The following is a 13,761-nucleotide window of genomic DNA, read 5'->3' on the forward strand; positions in this document are numbered from 1 at the left end:
TCCAGCTCAGCTTCGGGCACCTCTCAATTTACCACTCGCCAGCCCGCCGGCACCACCACCAACACTAGCACCACAGCCACTTCACTTGATCCGTCAGAGGAGTTATTTTCACATCAGTTGGAAGAAATAAGTGATGCGCAACTATTAGTGCCAGAGGATGTAGATAACGGGGATATGTCTCAGTCAGGCAGCATTATACACATGGACGTACATTGTGATGATGATGATGATGATGTTGTACCTGCTGCTGCTGCCTTTGCTGAGTTGTCAAGTGAAGCGGCTGATGATGACGATGTGTCTGTGGATGTCACCTGGGTGCCTGCTCGAAGAGCAGAAGAAGAGGGGGAAAGTTCAGATGGGGAGACAGAGAGGAGGAGGAGACGAGTTGGAAGCAGGGGGAGGAGGTCATCGCAAGGAGCTAGTGGCGCAGTCAGACAGCATGTAGATTCGGCACCCGGGGTCAGCCAGACAGCACGCCAATCAACGCAAGCTGTTGCCACCACCAGAATGCCGTCCTTGCAAAGCTCAGCAGTGTGGCATTTTTTTTGTGTGTCTGCCTCTGATATCAGCGATGCCATTTGTAACCTGTGCCAAAAGAAACTGAGTTGTGGGAAGTCCAACACCCACCTAGGTACAACTGCTTTGCGAAGGCACATGATCTCACATCACAAACGCCTATGGGATCAACACATGAGTAAAAGCAGCACACAAACTGAAAGCCACCATCCTCCTCCTGGTCCAGCATCTTCAGCCACGTCAACCACTGCTGTCCTCCATGCCCCCTATCAACAACCCGCCCCTCCGCCTCTCACCTTCAGCAGTTCCTGCTCACCTGCCCACAGTCAGGTGTCTGTCAAGGAAATGTTTGAGCGTAAGAAGCCAATCTCACAGAGTCACCCCCTTGCCCGGCGTCTGACAGCTGGCTTGTCGGAACTCTTAGCCCGCCAGCTTTTACCATACAAGCTGGTGGAGTCTGAGGCCTTCAAAAAATTTGTCGCTATTGGGACACCGCCGTGGAAGGTACCCGGCCGAAATTATTTTTCACAAAAGGCAATCCCCAACCTGTACTCTATTGTGGAAAAGGAAATCATGTCACCTCTGGCACACAGTGTTGGGGCAAGGGTCCATCTGACCACTGATAGCTGGTCTGCAAAGCACGGTCAGGGCAGGTATATAACTTACACAGCGCATTGGGTAAACCTGCTGGCGGCTGCCAAGCATGGAATGCGTGGCTCTGCTGCAGAGGAGTTGGTGACACCACCACGACTTGCAGGCAGGCCTGCTGCCACCTCCTCTACTCCTCCTACTCCATCCTCTTTGCTAACCTCCTCAGCTGAGTCCTCTTCTGCTGTTGCGTCTTGCTCCACACCAACTGCACCCCCCCAGCTCCCCAGGGGCTATTCCACATGCCGGATACGACAGTGTCACGCTGTCTTGGGGTTGACTTGCCTGAAAGCAGAGAGTCACACCGGACCAGCACTACTGTCCGCCCTGAACGCACAGGTGGATCAGTGGCTGACCCCGCACCAACTGGAGATCGGCAAAGTGGTGTGTGACAACGGCAGCAATTTGTTGGCGGCATTGAATTTGGGCAAGTTGACACATGTGCCGTGCATGGCACATGTGTTGAATCTGATTGTGCAACGTTTTGTGCAGAAGTACCCAGGCTTACAGGACGTCCTCAAACAGGCCAGGAAGGTGTGTGGCCATTTCAGGCGTTCCTACACGGCCATGGCGCACTTTGCAGATATTCAGCGGCGAAACAACATGCCAGTGAGGCGCTTGATTTGCGACAGCCCGACACGTTGTAATTCAACACTGCTAATGTTCGACCGCCTGCTCCAACAAGAAAAAGCGGTCAACGAGTATTTGTATGACCGGGGTGCTAGGACAGCCTCTGCGGAGCTGGGTATTTTTTTGCCACGTTACTGGACGCTCATGCGCAATGCCTGTAGGCTCATGCGTCCTTTTGAGGAGGTGACAAACCTAGTGAGTCGCACAGAAGGCACCATCAGCGACATCATCCCATATGTTTTTTTCCTGGAGCGTGCCCTGCGAAGAGTGCTGGATCAGGCCGTAGATGAGCGTGAAGAGGAAGAGGAAGAGTTGTGGTCACCATCACCACCACCACCACCAGAAACAGCCTTACCATTGCTTGCTGGACCTGCAGCAACACTGGAAGAGGAGTGTGAGGAAGAGGAGTGAGAGGAGGAATGTGGCTTTGAGGAGGAGGAACACCAACCACAGCAGGCATCCCAGGGTGCTCGTTGTCACCTATCTGGTACCCGTGGTGTTGTACGTGGCTGGGGGGAAGAACACACCTTCAATGACATCAGTGAGGACGAGGAATTGGACATGAGTAGCTCGGCATCCAACCTTGTGCAAATGGGGTCTTTCATGCTGTCATGCCTGTTGAGGGACCCTCGTATAAAAAAGCTGAAGGAGAACGACCTGTACTGGGTGGCCACGCTACTAGACCCCCGGTATAAGCAGAAAGTCTCTGATATGTTACCCAATTACCGGCAGTCGCAAAGGATGCAGCAGCTACAAAATAAATTGAAAAGTATGCTTTACACAGCATATAAGGGTGATGTCACAGCACAACGGGAATCCAACAGGGGAAGAGGTGAAAGTAATCCTCCTCCTACCACCACAACCACGCCGGCAAGGACAGGACGCTTTACAGACGTCTTGTTGATGGAGGACATGCAGAGCTTTTTTAGTCCTACGCATCGCCACAGCCCTTCGGGGTCCACCCTCAGAGAACGACTCGACCGACAGGTAGCAGACTACCTTGCCTGTCAGAAAGTACCTTTGCTGTCAGAAAGGACCTTCAGCGCAGCAGGAGGCATTGTCACTGAGAAGAGAAGTCGCCTAGGTCAAAAAAGTCTTGATTACCTCACGTTTATTAAGATGAATGAGACATGGATCCCGAAGGGACTGACAGTGGGGGATGCATTTGACTAAAAAAGGCCTGGTGATGACTGAGATGCCTTGGCCTAAAAATGGTCCACACGCTGCTGTCTTTAATCATTCTCTGCATGCCGGATGACTTACGTGACGTCTCCGCCACCAACTACGGTTCAAGCCGCAATGTTTTAGTGCACTTTCTGCCTTGAAAACCTCAAATTTTCAGGCCGCTGCTACAGCAGCGGCTGCAACAATGCCTACTTTTTCATGCATGTGTACATGCCTAATTTTTCTGGCCTCTGGTGCTACACTGTGGCTGCAAAAAAAACAAAAAAAAAAGGCACATACATGTGTCAATTCCCCTTCGTGATCGTTACCTTGTCGTGGTGAAGGGGCTTGCGTATCACAATGAAGCGATCACCTCTAGGAGTGTGTTGGCACACCCCAGATGATAAGGTCGTTGCTTCATTGTGAACAGACCAAAAGCGATCAGCAGGATAATTTTTCATAGAAAAAACATTCATTTTCTTTCATTCTTTCTGCGGAGCTGGGTATTTTATTGGCCGCGTTACTGAATGCTCATGAACAATGGCTGTAGGCTCATGCGTCCTTTTGCGGAGGTGACAACCCTGGTGGTCAGTCGAACCCAAGGCAACATCATCGACCTCATCCCATATGGGTTTTTTCTGGAGCGTGCCCTGCGAAGAGTACTGGATCAGGCTGTAGATGAGCATGAAGAGGAAGAGTTGTGGTCCCCATCACCACCAGAAGCAGCCTTGTCGTTGTCAATTGCTGGACCTGTGGCAACGCAGAGAGAGGAGTCTGAAGAAGAGAAGTCAGAGGAGGAAGGTGGCTTTGAGGAGGTGGAATACCAGCCACAGCAGGCGTCCCAGGGGGCTTGTTGTCACCTTTCGGGGACCCTTGGTGTTGTACGTGGCTGGGTGGAGGAAGAGACCTTCAATGATGTCAGTGAGGACAAGGAACGGGACATGGCTAGCTTGGTATCCAACCTTGTGCAAATGGGGAGTTTGCGGTTGTGCAAATGGACTGACTGACTGTTGTTAAACGGGGAGTTTGGTCTGTCAGAGTTTGGTCTGTCACTGTGAAGCGGGCGTAACCCTTACACTACTTGACTGATAAAACATCATACCTGATCGTATTCACACATTGGATGTTTTAAAGCACGTTATTCCAAACAATTTAGGAATGTTAGGTGATTTATGCCCTTTATGGATCAAAACCCGACTCTGCGTCAACTACGTAATTTTCCATGGGCGTTTTGCCATGGATCCCCCTCCGGCATGCCACGGTCCAGGTGTCCCTGCTCTACTGAAAAATTATCTTTTTTTTCTGGTTCTGGACATGCTACAGAGCTGAAACTTCACACAAAAAAAGTTCTTAAAAATTGTCATTTTTGATAGAGAGCCAATTATTGAAAAAAAAAAAAAACTTAAAAAAAAAAAAAAAAATTTCTTTGGATTTATTGTCTGGGGGGTCTAAAAAGTGTACCTGTGAAGTTTCAGCTCTGTAGCATGTCCAGAACCAGAAAAAAAATAGAATTAGGGTTAGGGCTAGGGTTAAGGTTAGGGTTAGGGTTAGGGTTAGGGCTAGGGTTAGGGTTAGGGCTAGGGTTAGGGTCAGGGCTAAGGTTAGGGCTAGGGTTAGGGTCAGGGCTAAGGTTAGAGTTATTTTTAGTGCTTAGGGTTAGAGTTAGAGGGGTAGGGGTAGGGCTACTAACTCTAACCCTAAGTATCTCACCGTAACCCTAACCCTAGCCCCTAACACTAAACCTAACCCTAACCCTCTAACCATAACCCTAACCCTCTAACCTTAACCCTAACCCTCTAAGCCTAGCCATAAAAATAACCCTAACCCTCTAAGCCTAGCCATAAAAATAACCCTAACCCTAAACCTAACCCTAACCCTAGCCCTAAGCCTAACCCTAGCCCTAACCCTAATTCATATTTTTTTCTGGTTCCGGACATGCTACAGAGCTGAAACTTCACAGGTACACTTTTTAGACCCCCCAGATGCTAAATCCAAAGAAATTTTTTATTTTTATTTTTTTTAAATTTTTCCAATAATTGGCTCTCTATCAAAAAATTACAATTTTTAAGAACTTTTTTTTGTGTGATCCCTCTCCGGCATGCCACAGTCCAGGTGTTTGTCCCCTTGAAACAACTTTTCCATTACTATTGTGGCCAGAAAGAGTCCCTGTGGGTTTTAAAATTCGCCTGCCTATTAAAGTCTATGGCGGTTCGCAATGTTCGCCGGTTCGCGAACATTCGCCTATGTTCGCGTTCGCCGTTTGCGAACAGCGAATTTTATGTTCGCGACATCACTACTTAGAAGTCGGCCCAGTTCTCCAGGAACCAGAACCCCTCCTTTCTACACCAGCTTCTCAGCCACTTGTTAACTTCCCTAATCTCCCGCTGCCACTCTGGTGTGGCTCACGGTACAGGTAATATTTCTGTGAATACTACCTTGGAGGTCTTATTACTCAATTTAGCTCCTAAGTCCCTGATATCATTTTTTTAGGACTCTGCATTTTCCTTTAACTTTGTCATTGGTACCCACGTGTACCATGACAGTGGGGTCTTCCCTAGCCCAACCCAATAATCTGTCCACCAGATCCGTGATGTGCTGAATCCGAGTGCCTGGTAAACAACATACAGTTTGGCGCTTCCAGTTTTTGTGACAAATCGCCCTCTCTGTCCTTCTAATAATTAAGTCCCCTACCACCAGAATCTGTCTTTCCTTACGCTTTGCCTCGCTCCCGCCCTCACTGGAGGAGTTCCTCCCCTGGCAACTAGGGGCCATTGCTCTGCTCCAGCAATGCTGGTCCCTGTTTTTTTTTCTCCAACATCAAGCAACAGGGCATAATTATTGGGATGTTCCAGCCCAGGACCGGCCTCCTTGACTCTCACCCAACTACTCTGCTCTGGTGCCTGCATCCTTGTATCTCCACCCGCCTCTGTCCTGGCCCCTGCCAGCACCTGCCGGGTATGTTCCCAACTCTCCTTTAGTATGGAGATTCTTCTTAGTGTTGCCAGTTGCTTCCCTAGATTCAGTACCTGGGCTTCCAGGGAAGCAACAAGCTTACATTTTGTGCAGCTTTAGTCGCCTTCGATCTTATAATAAAGGAACGCATACATTCCACATGATGTGCACCGAGTGGCATCTCCACACCCGCCGGGCATTGGGAATTTAACTCTGTCCGATTACCTGTTTACTAGCTTCCTGACTCTATATTCTCAGCACACAGTTACTCCTCAGTCACGCGCAGTTACTCAGCAGTATTCAACACTTCTCAGTTTCTTAATACTACTCAGTTACGCAATAAAACACAGATACGCAGCAATACTCAACAGTACTCAACAATACACAGGTACTCAACAATACACAATAATACTCAGTTACTCAACAGTTCTCTACATATACAGGTACTCAGTTACTCAACACTACTCAGTTACTCAACACTTCTCAACAATACATAGGTACTCAGCAGTACTCAACAATACTAAGTTACTCAACAACACTCAACAATACTCAGTTACTCAACACTAAGTTAGTCAACCATACTCAACAATATACAGGTACTCAACAATACTCAGTTACTCAACAATACTCAACAATACACAGGTACTCAACAATACTCAGGTACTCGACAACACTCAGAAATGCACAATACTCACAATAATCAGTTTTTCATCACTGGTCAATTACTCAATACTACGCAGTTACTCAACAGAACGCAACAATACACAGGTACTCAACAATACTCAACAATATACAGGTACTCAACAATACTAAGTTACTCAACAACACTCAGATATGCACAATACTCAACAATACACAACAATTCTCAGCAGTACTCAACAATACCCAATACTCAACAATACACAGGTACTCAACAATAATCAGTTACTCAACACTACTTAACACTATACAGGTACTTAACCATACACAGTTTTTCAACAACACTTAAATATACCCAATTCTCAACAATACTCAACAGTACTCAACAATACACAGGTACTCAACAATACTCAGATACTTAACAGTACTCAGATACTCAACAATACTCAGATACTCACACTACACCCTCCTCAGCCAGTGTCCCCACTACACAAAGTCTGTCTTTACTGTCACAGTCACAGTCTATTAGTTTGTGTCTCTCTGCTCTTGCCCAGCTGCCTCTGTAAACTGACACTTGCAGGGCTTGCCAGCAGCTTCTTTCTCCCTCGGTCAACCTGCCTCTCACTGCACCCGCCGCTTTTGCCTCTCACATCCCACCCTGGTTTGCCTTTTACATTCAAACTCTGGTCAGGAGTTTCATTTACCCGCCGCCTCACCCGGGCCACCTGTCACCTCTCGGTCTCCCTGTCCCGCTGTCACTCCCGGGTCACCTGCTGCCACTTCTGGTCCCCCTGATCACCCGCCGACACTGCCTCTCATGACCTGCTCTTCACCCACCGTTTCTCAGTCTCAGTGGGTCTCAGACTCAGTGGGAAGGAGGGGTTCAGTGAGGGGTCCAGTCTCGTCCGGTCCGCAACTCGCAACTCCACACACCACGCTGTTCTCAGTGACAGAAAAGTAATAGCACAATCTGCTGTCGAGCGTTTAGGAGCGTTTCTGCTGGAAAAACACTCCAAGAAACTCTACAAATACAATTTTTTTTTCTGCACCTAGACTCTGAACCTCAAAAATGCTAACAGCCTAAAGTAGTGTGCATGTATAACACTATTTAGCTTCTATGAACAGAAAAGAAAAAGCTAATAACAGCTTCTAGAAGCTTAAAAAACGCTAGTGTGCATGGAGCCTTAAACTGCACTAAATAAATGTAGAGAAGGAGGTTGGAAATGTTGGAAACCTAAGCAAATAATTAGAACTCACATTTCATCAGTTCAAGGTTGTTAGAAGATTGAAAGGTGACTGATAATTGTTGCTGTATGTTTAGAGGATAACAACACTCCTAATATTGTTATCCTTTAAAAACCCAATTGCTACACTTATAATGTCCATGCTGCATAGGGATCTTAGTTGTGTGGCCCACAAAGCAATGCTTTAAAAGTCTCCTGGACAGTCTCTTTCCTCTCTTTCAAGCATTTACAGTATGTTGGAAATCCAAAATCCTATCCTCTATTGGTCCCAACGAAGCATGATATTGATTTTTAGCAACCTGGCTTTAGTAAACCAAGAAAAAGTGATTATAAATATATGTATATCTAAAGAAGAAAAAAAAATCTATATATATATATATACTGTATACAGTATATATAAAATATCCAATGGCTGCCATAGCACACAAATCAGGGATAAAAATGGGCCCAGGTGCACAGCAGAGATCGCAGCGCACATAAACCAAAAAAGAGAGCGGCACTCACGGGTCTTGAAAGGTGAACACACAATAATGGTTTTAATCAACGTTTCGACAAAGCACAAGCTCGTCTTCCTCAGGATAACAAACAAGTGAAACAACACAACATACAGTATATACCCTAAAACCTCTCCCATCATTATCACCCACATGTGATGACATCAACAAGTGCAAAGTTCCAGCTAAAAACAATCATGGGAAAATGTCCAGATTTGGGAGAACAAAAAACAAGAGGTACAGGGGGCATGGCTCCGAGCTCTGTGATGGCTGCTTAATCACAGTGCTCTGCCAGACCACTGAGATAACCGCCGCATAGAGGGCTCCTAACTAACTGCAAACCTGCAAAAAACGGACTGTGAGCCTCCCACATACCCCGGGAATGCCGCAGAGAAGGAAAGGAGGGCAAACTCAGCCTCATAAACTCATTCACAGGCACCGGACTGCTCCACAGGCCTCAAAATGGTGGTGGCCTGCACAGACAGGGTCCTGAGGTAAATCAAATATCTAATGCTAATTTAGGGGCTCATACCACCCTACCCCACATAGTGAGGGGAGTTCTCATTCAGGGACCAATATTCCATCTACTAGGAGCCCTGCAGGGTCCCGCCAGAGAATAGACCCCACAGCAGGTGCCACCTGGGACCCTGACATGGAGGTTGGCAATGTTTTACCTCAGCAACAACAAGCGACCACCATCACTGACCCTATTGCTGGATTCCCTACAACAGGCCAGTCGGTCTCAGACATAGTGCTGAAAGACATGTTAATGACCAGAGACCCCCAGCCTATACATCTGTCCAGATTTTGCCAGACTTATCCCGCCACACTCTTCAACGTAGGAGACAATTGGCCAATATTACTAAGGCTTTGAGAAATCATCCAATTTCTCATAAATGGAAATACCCTGCAACATTGCTCATATCACATGATACTACTGTCCCTATTTCCACAATAATTGAAGGTCTTGCCTTCTTAAGGCAATGGGACATAATACCTGAAATGCCTCCCTCTCCAAACTTCATCCCCATTCAACCGAGAAGTACATCTCAATATGACTGGCAAGTAGTAACCCGAAGACGCCCTCCACACAGTATGAGACATGAAGCGGGGCCCTCTCCCACTCCTCAACGTGCCACCTAATCTCGGTGGCTCTTAGTGGTTCTTCCACCATACCCCATGTTCCTAAGGATATAAGTTAGTATATCCCCGGCTCCATTCCTGGTTCCTATTTTTGATTTTGCTTTTTTCTCTGCTCTTTTTGTTTTTGTTTGTTATCTTATCACAGGATACCTTAAACAGCTTACATGGGACCCCTTACAGTCATCATCTATCCCAAGTGATCCAGGCCTTGACACTCAATTACACATCTACCAGACAGCGGCGATGAGGAACCTCCCACTGCAAGCCTTGGATCCAAGTAAGGCCACATGTTCTCCTGCAAAAATTTTAATCCATCTTTTCTGTGATGATTACATGCTTATCACTTAACGCTAAGGGATTAAACCATCCCGCCAAACGCCGCTTCATGTGGCAAGAAGCCCTCACACATAAAGTGGACATCTTATGTGTTCAAGAAACACACTTTGAAGCCTCTAAAAGTCCTACGTGCTCTAATCACAACTTCCCCCATTTCTTCCTCTCCTGTGCAAGTAATAAAACAAAAGGAGTCTTGATTGCGGTGTGGGATACAGTTAGTTTCCACCTTCATAGCTCCACCATTGAGGAAAATGGAAGATTCATCATACTGATATGTGATATCAACTCCAAACCCTACACAATTGTATCCCTCTACGGTTCCAACGTCCACCAGATCCGTTTCCTCAACAAGCTTTTCAAAAAAAATACAATGTCTGAAATACGGTGGAATTATTGTGTGCCGAGATTCAATGCTGTACCTGACTCAGTTCTGGATGCTTCCAAAGGTCCTTCTAAAGGTCGCCAGGAACTTGGTAGTTTGCTCCACAGAGAGGACTTATTTGACATCTGGAGATGCAACCATTCCAATGAGAGAGACTACACCTTCTTTTCTCCCAGACACAACTCATACTCCCGAATAGACCTGTTCCTAATGGACGAATGGCTACTCCAGAAGATTGCAAGATCACATATTTGCGATATCACATGGTCTGACCATGCTCCCATTTTGATCTCCATTACTGATGGTCCGGAAGGCTGTAACCCCAATCTAGTTTGGCGATGTAATACTAATGTATTACAAAACCCTGATTGTATTAAGAAAGTATCTGCTAGTCTTACTGAGTACTTCCATTTTAATGTCCCCTCCACTTCTAATGCTTTTATCTTATGGAACGCCCATAAGGCGTATATTAGGGGAATGTTGTTGCAACAGGGGGCCAGATTACGGAGATGCTATAACTCTTGCCTTGACTCGATTTTAGATTCAGACCCTAGAACAACAGAACAAATTGAACCCGTCTGTGGCGCATTCACAAACTCTTCTGCGACTGATGGAGGAACTCTGTCTCCATCTTGCGCAGAAGTATGACACACACCTCAGACGATTGAAACTCACAACATATGCTAATGCCAATAGAGCTGGTAAATACCTGGCTAATCGCTTGAAAGCCGTTAGAACTAAAAACAGGATTGCGTATCTTATACATCCTTTATCCAAACAAAAAATTCATAATCCCCAAGATATAGCTGAACACTTTGCCGAATATTATGGTACCCTGTATAACTTAAGAGACGATAATACTATGTCTCATCCTACCGAAGTGACCCCCATTTCAGAGCAAGAAATCTGCAGAGTTATAGCATCTATCCCACAGGGTAAATCCCCTGTTCCTGATGGACTACCCAATGAGTATTATAAAGCTTTTTCAATGATCCTTGCTCCTCATATGTCATCGGTGTTCGCCCAAGAAATTGCCTCTTCCGCCTTTCCCAAGGAAATGTTACAAGCATACGTAGTAACTATTCCCAAACCAGGGAAAGAGCCAACTACGCCGGCTAATTTTAGACCCATATCCCTCTTAAATTTGTACGTTAAAGTCTATGCAAAAGTTCTTGCCCTTAGATTATCGAATATTATTCCACTCTTGATTAAGAATGACCAACAAGGGTTTGTAAAGGGGAGGCAGCCCTCGGACGCAACCCGAAGAATTCTGAATGTGATACATTGTGCAGAAACCTCCCGAACGCCTTCTCTGCTGTTATCCCTTGATAACAGTTCGATAGGGTGGAATGGCATTACATGGACATGGTGCTATCCGGATTCTGGTTTTGTGGGGAAATTAAGTCTGCTATAATGGCCCTGTATTCTTGCCCGTCAGCCAGAGTATACACATCTGGTCTCCTATCTAAATCCTTTCTAATTTCTAATGGTACCCGCCAAGGGTGTCCGCTTTCACCCATCATTTTCGATCTCATGATTGAACCACTAGCTGAGTCCATTCGCCAACACTCCTCAATATCTGGTTTCCAGATTGGAGAGGAGAATCATGTGATCAGCCTTTTTGCTGATGACATGATCCTCCTTTTCACCAAACCAGAAAAGTCCCTACCTGCAGTGACCAATTTACTCAATGTTTTCAGTTCCATATCCTATTATAAAATTAATTATTCTAAATCTCTTATTCTTGACTTGGGAACGACCCCTACAGTGTAACTTAAGCTTCAGTCTTCATACCCATTCACGTGGGCGCAGGCCAGGATCCCCTATTTAGGGATTACATTAACCCCCAAACTACACCTAATGGCCTGCGCAAATTACGAACCTTTGATAGCTAATATTCATTCACAACTAAATAACATGACACGCTCTATTATATCATGGGTAGGTAGAATAGCGGCATACAAAATGTCTATCCTCCCACAGATTCTGTACTTCTTTAGAGTCCTTCCCATCCCTATTCCAAAAAAGTACATAACGACCCTCACAAAATTATTAACCCAGTTCATTTGGCTACACAAAAAAACAAGGTGTGCAAGAAAACATCTTATTGCTCACAAAAAACAGGAGGTATAGGGCTCCCGAATTTACATGATTACAGGTTAGCGGCCATTTTAGAACAACTAGGCTATTGGTTTAAGCTATCTGATAGACCTCGATGGGTAGACATGGAGACGTCACTCTGCAATGCCCTGGATCTGGCATCAGTTCTATATATGGATCATTTAGTCCCTGGAAATACTTCCTCCTTTTCTCGACCCATGGAATCTTCTGTAATGGCATGGCGCCATATTATGACCAGTGCCAATAGGGAACCCCCTATTGATATTCCACCTATACCAATACAAAATTTGGAATCCAGAATACCCTTTCTTTATACTAAACCTTTACTCAGTTATGGAATCAAATATGTTCAAGATTTTTACAAAGACGGTCATCCACGTAAGTGGTCAGATATACAGGGTCATTTTTCCCTCCCTCCCAAATTATATTTTATTTGCTTTCGCATTTCACAATATTTGTCAAAATACCCCTTACCTGCTTTATATGTCTTTCCTTCTGTTTGGGCTTTCCTCACGGCTCCAACACATAGGAAAGGTGGAATCTCTCTTATTTATAATGCTCTCCAATATAAAACAGAATTCAAACTTTCTGTGGCTATTCAGAAATGGAATAAAGATCTGGACTCCTCATATTCATTGCCAGACTGGCAGAGGGCGATTCAATCTAACTATCACTTTTCTAAATGTGTGGGATATTGGGAAACGATGCTTAAACTGCTTCATAGATGGAATTACACGCCGTACAAACTCTCCAAATTCTCACCCCATCACTCTGACCAATGCTGGAGACAGTGCGGTTAGGTGGGAAATTTAACCCATATTATGTGGGAATGTCCATGTCTAACGGGATACTGGAAGCTTATCTTTCAAATGATTTCCTCCTTAACAGGGATTATACAAAAACCCTCCATGGGTGTGGCCCTACTCAATCTTGGGATCGATGGGTTTCCATTATCCATGAGACAAGTGGTATGTCACATATTATTAGCAGCACGCCATAACATACTAGTTAATTGGGGCACGCAAAACTCACCTAATATATCAGACGTTAGATTAGCGGTTAATCGTAATCACCTATTTGAACGCTTACTAGCGATTAATCAGGGCTCATGTGCAGCCTTCGATAACAGATGTAGGATATGGACTGACTTTAAAGGGTAACTCAACTGACTGATTACTTTACTACTTACTAGGGGTTGGCATTTTGTTATGATGGGGCCTGGTCGGGAAGCCCCTCTTGTACAGCTAGTACCCATTGGAGGTGCAGAAGGGGAGGGGATGTCGGGGGGAATGACCGGTGCATCGCCTCCACTTACAACGAGATATTATCTTCTTTCATGTCTAAGAGGCTCCTCCACCACGATCCTCATGGTAACATTAGATTTTGATACATTTGCTGACTGTATGGAGTTACTGTATTGCATTTGATAATTTTATCCTGTGTATTTTTGTTTTATTTGTGCATGTTGCTCTACATTGAAATTGTCATGTTC

This window comes from Pelophylax lessonae (assembly GCF_965119305.1).
Source record: "Pelophylax lessonae genome assembly, chromosome: 4".
NCBI classification, from domain to species: Eukaryota; Metazoa; Chordata; class Amphibia; order Anura; family Ranidae; genus Pelophylax; species Pelophylax lessonae.